Source organism: Lygodium microphyllum, chromosome 6, assembly GCF_053477565.2.
Source record: "Lygodium microphyllum isolate KBCC chromosome 6, Lygodium_microphyllum_v1.1.10, whole genome shotgun sequence".
Taxonomy (NCBI): domain Eukaryota; kingdom Viridiplantae; phylum Streptophyta; class Polypodiopsida; order Schizaeales; family Lygodiaceae; genus Lygodium; species Lygodium microphyllum.
The window spans coordinates 90,985,045-90,995,416 of record NC_141140.1 but is presented as its reverse complement, the minus strand read 5'-3'; positions in this window follow the sequence as shown (position 1 = coordinate 90,995,416).

The window sequence follows — 10,372 nt, the reverse complement described above, 5'->3', positions numbered from 1 at the left end:
TAGAAGCGGCCCTTCCTGCTTCCTCACTTACAGACCTCCACTTAGCCTTGAGAACTCTGACAAATGCTTCATCCTCCAGAAACGAGTAGTTAAAGTGGAATGGAGAGGGATCACTCAGGGAAGCACATGTGACAGCCAATCTAAAGGCAATTAGAATAGGAATGTGATCAGAAATAGTAGTTTCACCAAGCGAAAGATATGTAGTGCGGCCACTTAGCCACCAAGCTCCCAGGGAGGTGTAGAAGCGATCCAATCGGCATGCACGCCATGTTGGGCCAGAATGCCTGTTGTGCCAAGTGTAGGGTACATTTGAATGCCCCAAGGCCAGCACTGCTACATTGCGGAGGTCACACATAGCTTCCAGCTGATTCCAGGCCTCCAGCTCCTCCAACACCATGCATTGTGTTCCATGAGATCGGTCATGAGGGAGAACCGTCATGTTCCAATCACCAGCCAGCATAGCCGGTTGGTCTTGGATAAGTCGTCCTATTGCCTCCCATTGCCTGGATTTGAGGGCAGATGTGTTGCTGGCATAGACAGAGACCATCAAGAATTGTTCCCCCCACATCTCAACTTTAGCTGCAACATCACCTCCATCTCCAAGACTCCACACAAACTCAGGCTTCAGAGAGTCTTTAATGATGAGTAAGGTGCTGCCACGTCCATGTCCTCTAAGGTCATGATAGATAGAGTATCCTGGAATGTCAAACTTGTTGCAAGTTGCCTCATTAATTTTAACCTCCTGTAGAGCAATTGCATGCGGGCGATACCTACGGAGGATCCCATACACTATTTTTTTCTTGAAATCTGAGCCCATTCCCTTGATGTTCCAGGAAAACATGATTTTTGGTGAGCTCCTGCTATGTTCAGCAGAGCGTATCTGGTGTATCCATGAACTCATGCTCATCAATCGAGGCATAATAGTTATGATCAACAAGAGGCTGGCGAGTAAGGCGTTTAAGAGAGACCTTGTTCGACTTCTTCTTACCACCATTCTTCTTGTTGGAAGCTTTGGGTTGTGCATTCTCCTTATTAGCATCCGACAGAAGTTGCTTGTGTTTGAGCCGATTCTCCTTGCTTGTGCTTTCTGCAGTCTTGGGGGGGGCCTGTGGGGTTGAGGTAGATGCCTCACGCAGCTTTGGATTTGGGACCTTAGCTTTATCCTTCGCACTGGGATCAGAAGGCATTGGCGCAGCAGGCTATGGAAGGGGGGGGATTTGCATGAGGAGAATCTTTGTTAGTATCAGTTTCACCACGGACTTCCTCCACCTTCTCTTATGTCTACTTCTGGGGGCAGCTACATGCGAAATGGCCACTGGTGTGGCAATGGTAGCACGCATCAGGAAAGGGGGAGAATTTAACACTGAGTAGGATCTCCATCCTTGAGGAATCCTGCAGTTGCAAGTATTCGGGGGGTTCATTACGACGGTCCCAGAGGATGCAAATCCGGTTCTCTCCTTTGAGTAAGCCCCATACATTTATGACCCCAGGAGCATACAAAACTTTGCCCAGCATTGCAGTAATGGTCGGTGCCTCTCCATCCAGTCACGGAGGCAAATCACAAAGGGATATCCAAACCGGACATTCATGTTGGAGGACGCCATCAGGGGTGAAAGAGGACGACCAGGGCAAAGCATAAACCAGGTTGCCTCTATAGCCAATAGAGGACGCCAAGACCTAGTCTCTCTCAGTTTTCGAGGCCAGTACCACCAAGAAAAAACCCTTCCTGACAAATCTGAATTGGTGGAGGGTAGCCTTGCCCTGATAGGTTCCTTCAAACCAGTGTGCAAACTCCTCCTCCAAGGGAGACTGCCCTAAAATGTACAGATACACACCAGCATACCAAAGAGTAGCATACCTCTATTTGACACTCTCAAGTGACAGCTCCACAGGGGCTTGGTGAACCCGTGCTCCCTCTGCAGCTTTTGCCCTACACTCCTTGTTGCGACGTACCTGGTCCTCACGCAGGGTACGCTCGATCTCCGCCATGTCCACATGGGGACTGCTCAACGCGTGCTTGTAACTTCCATTCACCGATGAAGGTTTTGCACGCATCTTAGTTCTTTGACGCTTCACTGAGCTCTTCTGCATGCATGCACGTGCGCCATTAAGGTGGCATGATGGTACTCCCGCCATGATAGCAAGAGTAGGATGGGACTACCGCCACGATAGCAAGAGTAACTAGAACTTATTAGAATTAGATCCATGTTTTTTATTAGCAATATTGTTATTTGCAAAATATTGTCATAGTGTTCATACTTAATGGTGCAAGTTCTCTCTTGCTATTGTAATTTGAATTAGAGATGATCATGTATTATGAATCTTGCAATCCCTTAGCAATATAGCAAAATAGGGACCCTTCCAATTGCATCAAGACATCCATCTCTAGCAAGGACCTCCTTGCTTTCACATACTAACTCTTTTTTGTCGAGTCAAAATAAGATTTATGACATACATGATATCATGTTGTATATACACATGAAGCGTACCATCAACATCACCTAATTTCTCATAAAAGAAGAAGAATTGGTTGAAATGGAAAAGGTCTCAAGTTTTTGTTACAAATCAAGTTGGATGAGGAAACAATGCAAAGGGTCATTTTCATATGTAGTTAGACAAGCAACAATGACAAGGGTGCAATGCTAATTTATATAGAGGATAATCATATCCATCTTTGCAACAACTATCATGTGATGTGATCTTCCTTTATTGTAGTGTAGCGTTATTTAACTAGCAACTCTTTCATCCAATGATTAACAACCAACTATATTGTTGACATTGACTATAGGTTTGCATGCATTCCTTTCCATTCCGCTACCTAGATATCTTATGTGATGATGTGGTATCCAATTTTCATTTTCTTAGCCAATGCAAGAAAACATTAGATTTCTTTAGCCAATGAAAGAAGAATAGTACGAGAGAACCATAACCAATAGTATGAGAGAACCATAACCTCTGCTAAATAGGAGAGGGTAATCCACATCCCATAGGTTGTCTCATTTTCACTTGGATTTTCAAGTAAAGAAATATTGGGTAAGTATTTCGAATTCCAATTTGGCCTATTATTCTACATCCTCCACCTTGTCATTTGTGTTGGTCATATAATAAGAACTATATTGCGCATCTATACTATATCTTTATTTTGGAATGTAGCCTTGGTAATATCCCAAGCATCACATTGATCCCAAACTATTTCAAATCCCAAATATATATATATATATATATATATATATCTCTCTCTCTCTCTCTCTCTCTCTCTCTCTCTCTCTCTCTCTCTCTCTCAGAGGACGCGTAGAGTAGCAGGCAAGAGCGGGAGTGGGAGCTTCGGAAATCTGAAAGAGCGAGAGTGAGAGCGGAAGCAGGATCAGCGCCAGTGTTCTCTCTCTCTCTCTTTGCATGTGCTGCCTAGCCCCTGGGCTTGGTTCTCAGAACCTCTCTCTCTCTCTCTCTCTCTCTCTCTCTCTGTGTGGCGCTGCCTGGCCGCTGGGTGGTGCAAGAAAGAGGCAGTAGGCACGTGGATCTTGAGCTGAAGCGGGAGCGGGAGCTAAAGTGTTGGCCAGATGAACGGGGGTCCTATACAGAGAGAGAGAGAGAGAGAGAGAGAGAGAGAGAGGACGGCGGGTGGGGGGACTGCCGGACTGAAGCATGGCTGAGCAGGAGTGGATGGCTGCAGCTCTAGGGACGGCGACAAAGACGGACGGACAAGTACCCTAGACAGAGACGGACGGATGGAGAGAGCGAGAGATGGATGGCGGGAGCTTAGTGGCGGCGACGCAGAGAACGTGCAGGCGGCAACAATGCGACAATGGCCAATGGAGAGAGGAGAGTGTGTGTCTACGAATAGATAGAATGGAGAGAGTGTGTGCGCGTGTGGAGAGAGAGAGAGAGAGAGAGAGAGATAGAGAGAGAACGTTCAACGTTCAACGAAGAGAGAATGGAGAGATAGAGTGCTTGTTTGAAGAGAGAGAATGAAAATAGAAAGAGATAGATTAAGAGAGAGAGAGGGAGAGAATAAAGTGGAAAGAGAGAGAGAAGAGAAAATAAAAAGAGAGAGAATAGAGAGAGTGCCTATGAAGAGAGATTTTAAAGAAAGAATAGAGACTAGGGAAGAGAGATTTATTTTAAAGACAAATATAAGGCGAGAGAAATAGAGGGGAGATTTTATTGAGAAAATTTATGGAGAAAATATAGTGATGAAAATTGAGAGAGTTGCACAAGGGAGGAGAAGTTGTCATGCGATAGCATGTCAACTTTATTTCCCTCTCACAACGTCGCTTTGAGGTCATAAATTGGCATAGCATTCCACGCACATAAACAGCACAGCGCAAAGGACACTCGTCATGACTATTGTAAAATGTAGACTTTTGAAAAAATCCTAGGAAAGAGATCATAAATTGGCATAGTGTTCCACGCGCATAAACCATGCAAAGAACACTAGTCATGACTATTGTGAAAGGTAGACTTTTGAAAAAATCCTAGGAAATTTATCACGTTATTTGAACAATAAAACAAAAGGAATTCTAAATCGTGGACTATTAGAGAAATCTTTGAAGAATAAAGTATCATGTTATTAAAATGTGAACTTTTGGAGAATCTTTTGAAGAAATCCAAAATGTTAGCTTTCAAATGGAGGCTTGATGCAATGGTGGCTTTGGACTTTCATGTTTATTTGACTAACTAAAATCTCTACAAGACATTAGAGTGAACAAGAAGTCTTGGTTGGAATAGCAAGAAATGTTGCATAGGATTGTGCATGTTGTTTCAACATTGTATCATTTCTAATTTGGATTGAAGTCTGTCTTTGTGTTGTCTATATGAAACAACCGCATAAAAAATTAGTGTTGAAAATGGGTCATCGTGCTACTTTTCTAAAAAGTAAGATTACGAGGCCTTCATTGCTAAGAAACTATGTATTTAAGCATCTCGCTCTTCCCCAACTATTATTATATCTCTAAATTTAAACCTTGAGTCTTCACTACACTTCGAACACCATGTAGATGTTTGACCTTGAGACAAATCTCACATTTTCATGCATGAGTTGTGAAAACTTTAACTCAAAACCAATCATTATGAGTAGAAAGGGATGCGGCTGAAGACATAAGTGAGGTTTAAAAACTTTCTCATGACATGCAGGGGTCAAATCATGCAATGTCTACTAAAAAACCAAGGTTTAGTATCAAGTGAATTGGTAAGTTTGTAAAAAACCTTGATAATTTTGAGGAAAATATTTTCAAACATTTCATTTTTAAGATCATCCAAAAAGCCTACAAAATATTTAAAAAAAACTTGCAAATCATTTAGGTTAAACGTATTTGTATTGATTGCAAGTTTCCCCCCCATGAGGAATAGTCAAATGTCTCCAAAATGGAGTTCAAATTTATTTGGTGGCCTTGGGTATGAATTACATAATTGTATTTCATTTGAAACCTTAAAGAAACTATAGATGTGGCTGTAGCTCTTTTATTACGAGACTTACTTGACATGCAAGTGAGATAGCCTTTGTCCAATGTGCCTTTTGAGAGACAAATCAACAAAGTTTTTTTTAAAACGTGCTAAAGAAATTAATATTATAAACAAGATAAATATGTACAAAGCCTCTCAAAAAAAAAGTGTTGGAGGGTTACATATTGTTGAATTGTTGGAATGTGAATTAGTCAAAGCTATATATATATATAGCGTGCTCACACACACATGCATGTGCGAGTGTGTGTACCTTTTCTATTATGGTGCAAAATATTAGTCAAATCTATGAGTTGCTTGATTGGAAATATGACAACTTTGTCCATAAAACTACAAAAAATGAATGGAAATTATGTGAATATATCTTACTACTATATTATTTTCGCTATAGGTTCGGAAAGCTGCGAACCTCCAGGCGGTTTCTGGAACCTATCCCCATTTCCAAACCTACCCTTTTGAATCAAAACCCCCTCCCCTCCCCTCTTTCTCATGTGTAATCTCTCATTTTCTCTTTCCCCTCCCTTTTTTTATTAAAGCCTCTCCCCCCCTCCCCCCCTCCCCCCTCCCCCCAAAACCTCCCTTTTTTTAATTAAAACCCTCTCCCATGTCTCTCACTTATAATCTCTCTCTTTCTTTTTCCCCTCCCCTTTTTAATTAAATTCCTCCCTTCTCTCTCTCTCTCTCTCAGCTTAAAATTTTTAATTAAATTTTTAATTTTTTAATTTAAAGTGTTTCGAACATAGTTTTTCACATAGTTTGAGAGAGAGATAGAAGAAGACTTTTTAATTTAAAATTTTTTTAATTAAATATTTTTAAAAGATTTTTTAATTGAAACTTTTTCGAACATAGTTTTTGACATTGTTTGAGAGGGACATAAAAGAAGAGAGAGAGAGAAAGAGAGAGAGAGAGAGAAGAAGAAGAAGAAGAAGAAGACGTAGAGAGGAGGGGGGGAAAGAGGAAAGAGAATAGCCTTTTTTTTAATTCCCCTCTCCCCTCTCTCTCATATGCAGGGCCTAAGTTCTCTCTCTCTCTCTCTCTCTCTCTCTCTCTCTCTCTCTCTCTCTCTATCTTTTTAATTAAATTAAGGGGAGAGAGAGAGAGAGAGAGAAAGAGAGAGAGAGAGAGAGAGAGAGAGAGAGAGAAAGAGAGAGAGAGAGAGAGATGCAAAGAGCAAAAAAAAAGAAGAGGAGAGGGGGAATAGAGAGAAAGAGAAGTATAGAGAGATGAAATATAAAATTTAAGAGAGAGAGAGAGAGAGAGAGAGAGAAAGAGGAAAAGAAAAAAGGAAAAAAGAGGCTAGAGAGGGAGAGAGACAGAGAGAAGAAAAGGAGAGAGAAAAAAGAAGAAGAAGAAAGAATTTTAGAGATAGGGAAGATAAAATTTAAAAGAAAGAGAAATGAAACAAATTTAAAGAGAGAAGAAAAAAAAGGAAACAAGAGAGAGAGAGAGAGAGATAATAAGAAGAAGATAGAGAAAAAGAGAAAGAGAGATGGGGAAAAAGAGAAAAGAGAAAAGTCTTTTTTAAATTTAAATATTTTTTGAGAGAGAGAGAGAATAAAAAATTTAAAAGAGAGAGGAAGAGAAAAAAAAAGAAAAATTAGGAGAAAGGGAAGGAGAAGAAAAGGGGACGGAGAGAGAGAGAGAGAGAGAGAATAAAAGGAGAAAGAGGGGAGAAGAAGAGAGAGAATATAAACATAAAGAGAGAATTATATATAGGGAAAAGATAAAATTTACATACTTTAAGACTGAGGGGGGAGGGGGAAAGAGAGAGAGAGAGAAGAAAAAAATAAAAAGAGAATGAAGAGAGAGAGAGAGAAGAAGAAAAAAAAGGAGAGGGAGAGAGAAGAAAAAGAGAGGAGAGAGGGGGAGAATAGAGAGAGAGAGAGAGAGAGAGAGAGGGAGAGAGAGAGAGAGAGAGAGAGAGAGAGAGAGAGAGAGCCAAGAGAGGAGAAAAAATAAACTAAAATAGAAGGCAGAGAGAGAAAAAATTAGACATAGGGAATTCGGGGGGAGAGAGAGAGTAAATTAAAAAATTAGAAACGGAAAGGAAAAAGAGGAGAGAGAAAGATGAGAAATGGATTGTAGAGTGAAGCGCGCGGGGAACGCTAGTCATATATTAAAGTAGGACATACACAATAGGGAGGTAGTATCTTACCATATTAGAAACATTTGTCAAAATTTTGAGAGTCTTTTGTGAATGATTTGCATGTGTACATATTGCCTACTAAAGTAGGGTGGGTATGATAATAGGGCTAGAGTCTTTTCATACTATAGTGGAGCATCTTAGTGGAATCTATGAGTGTCTTAATTGGCAATACAACATTTTTCCACCAAAATACAAATATGTAATGATTGGTATGAATGCAGGGTATGCTAAAGTAGGGATGTATAAAAGAAGGGTAGTCTCTTCCCATGGTGCAAATATTTGGTCAAAATTTGGAAGGTCTGCTTTGAAGTTTGGTATGTGAGTATGTGGTTAACTAAAGTAAACCATGTATCATAGTCAAGGTAGTCTCTTTTGCCACACAATTTACCATAAAACAAAGATTTGGTAAATATTGTGAAGATCAATATTGAATATTCAAGAAACAACATGCCCTTATACAACCATTAAAGGTTACCATGAAAGCCCACTTGGCGTCAAGGTGGATCCCAACAAAACTCTAGTACAAGTTAGTAGTATCTCAAGTTTTTTAAAGATAGGTTATTTGTCTAATGTAAGAAGGCTAGTAAAGTGATGGCCTCATCCGTGCTAGGGGTTGTTTGTTCATTTTGTAGATTTTCACTATTACCTTCATAATAACGAACTAAATACCATCATAGTAATAGCAACATGCTTGTAGTGCTCAAGACCAATCCCTTACAATAGTATCTTAACATGCTTTCCTTGGCACATATCAACACCTCCATCATACTGCCTAAACTAAATGTCCAAAAATGATGCAGTAAGCCCAAATCTAACATGTCAAAAACTAATTCAAGCCAACCTTAAAATCAACAACATGTGTCTCTTTAGGACCAATGGGCAGCACGTCATCAAAATAAGCCACATTTTATTATATTACCCTCAGCATGAGGGTGCTCTTAGTTGGACTATTTTTGAAAACCTATGTAGCCAACTATGCATCTATTCTCTCATACCAAGCTCAAGGTGCTTGGTTTAGACCATATAATACTTTCCCCAATTTGTATACTTTGATATTAGACTTTTTCTAAACAAAAATCCAAACTCTTGGATTCACTTCATTAGCCCATTTCCAATCAGTCCATCATTTTTTCCCCTTGATTTAGGAATTCTCTTCCTCTTCATAGGAAGCCACATCAATTTTACTTCTCAATCAAACCCTCTTGAAAATGACCTAGACTAAGTCTCCCTAAGCAACTAGACAGAATATTCAATTACTTTAGTAATGAATGAAATAGTTACATCTTGTATTCTCAAAATGTAATGTTATCAAAACCTTACATTTCAATACACTTTTGCTCTAATACCATGTGTATGACATACCCACTAAGCTAGAGGAGGTGATATTTAGGAGTGAGTCACTTGTCTGCAAGCAACACTATTCGAACCCCATAGGATACATGGACTTAACTATTTATTTGAGTCTAGCTTGTAATGAAATGTCAAGGCTTGACTCGAAGGATCAACCTAAGGGTTCCTAAATATCTAGAATCTCCTAAACTGCAATCTAACTATTAAAAGTGGTCGTATCACAGGTTCACAAGAGCACATGTTCTAATTTATTGGCACTCTCTTTATTCTTTGTTTGGTAATTAGGAAACCCATTTTGTGGTAGAAACAACTCTTTTATTTTTGTTATAAAATGAGAGTGTGGCCATGGTCCATTATCCATTCTTGCACATATGGAGTGTGTGAACTGGCACTGTACTCTTGTCATAGTGGATTTCTATTCCCGATTACATCTTGTGCATTGTCTCTTTCTTTGATTTTGTGTATTCATTATTCTGCTACGTGTTTTGCTCTTCTAACATGGTATTAGATGTTTATAGTTTATTGATTGAGATTGTATGCTCATGTTTGTTCTTTTTTTCTTGATTCAAGACTAACTTTGTTGAATCTATTCCATGTGAATAGGCCTTGCGTTTTTATTTAAGTCATGAGGTACCTAGCTAGTTAAATGTGTTTAGTTTGGGATATTTCCAAACCTTTGGTCACATGTGGAGCTCATTTACCTATGGTTCATGCACCATGCTTGTATCTGTTTTTTTTTTCATTGCTTTGGTTGCATGCTTTGAGATCTTTGTAGGTAATCACAATCCATTTGCTACTCTCTCTCAACCGCGATAACATGCATTTAAATTTCCTTTCTCAATCATTATGATACTATTTGTTCCCTTGTGATCTCAAGATTCGCTATTGTAACATAGACATGAAGTTGTGGTTAAGCGTTAGGATCCTTATTACTAGTGCTTTCCAACAAAGATGTTCAGTGGCTCCAATCTTTGGAGTAATCTTTGCTTCCATTAAGATATGGTAGCATGGTAATAATGCACACGAAGGTGAAGAGTAGGGATGGTGTGACATAGCATCATATTTGAAGAGAAGAAATATATGCAAGACATGTTGTTGCTCCATGCGATGGATATCATGGTCATGCTTGGTAGAGCATAAGAGCGTAGACATGTCTATATCATCTTGGTTCACTCTGGGCCTATCGATGGCCCGAGTTGATGGTTTTTCTCACTCTAGTAATGTTGCATTCCCTCACATACTCCTAGGCAGAAGGGGCAAGTTATGAGGATGGAGAGAGGGCATGTTGATGCTATTTTCTTATTGGTGAATTTGATATATGTCATCGAGCTCACATCTTCTAGCAATCCAAACCTTGGATTGGTGTGTCTAGCGCCAAGTTCATGCTACGATGTATGACAAGATATATTCATGTGG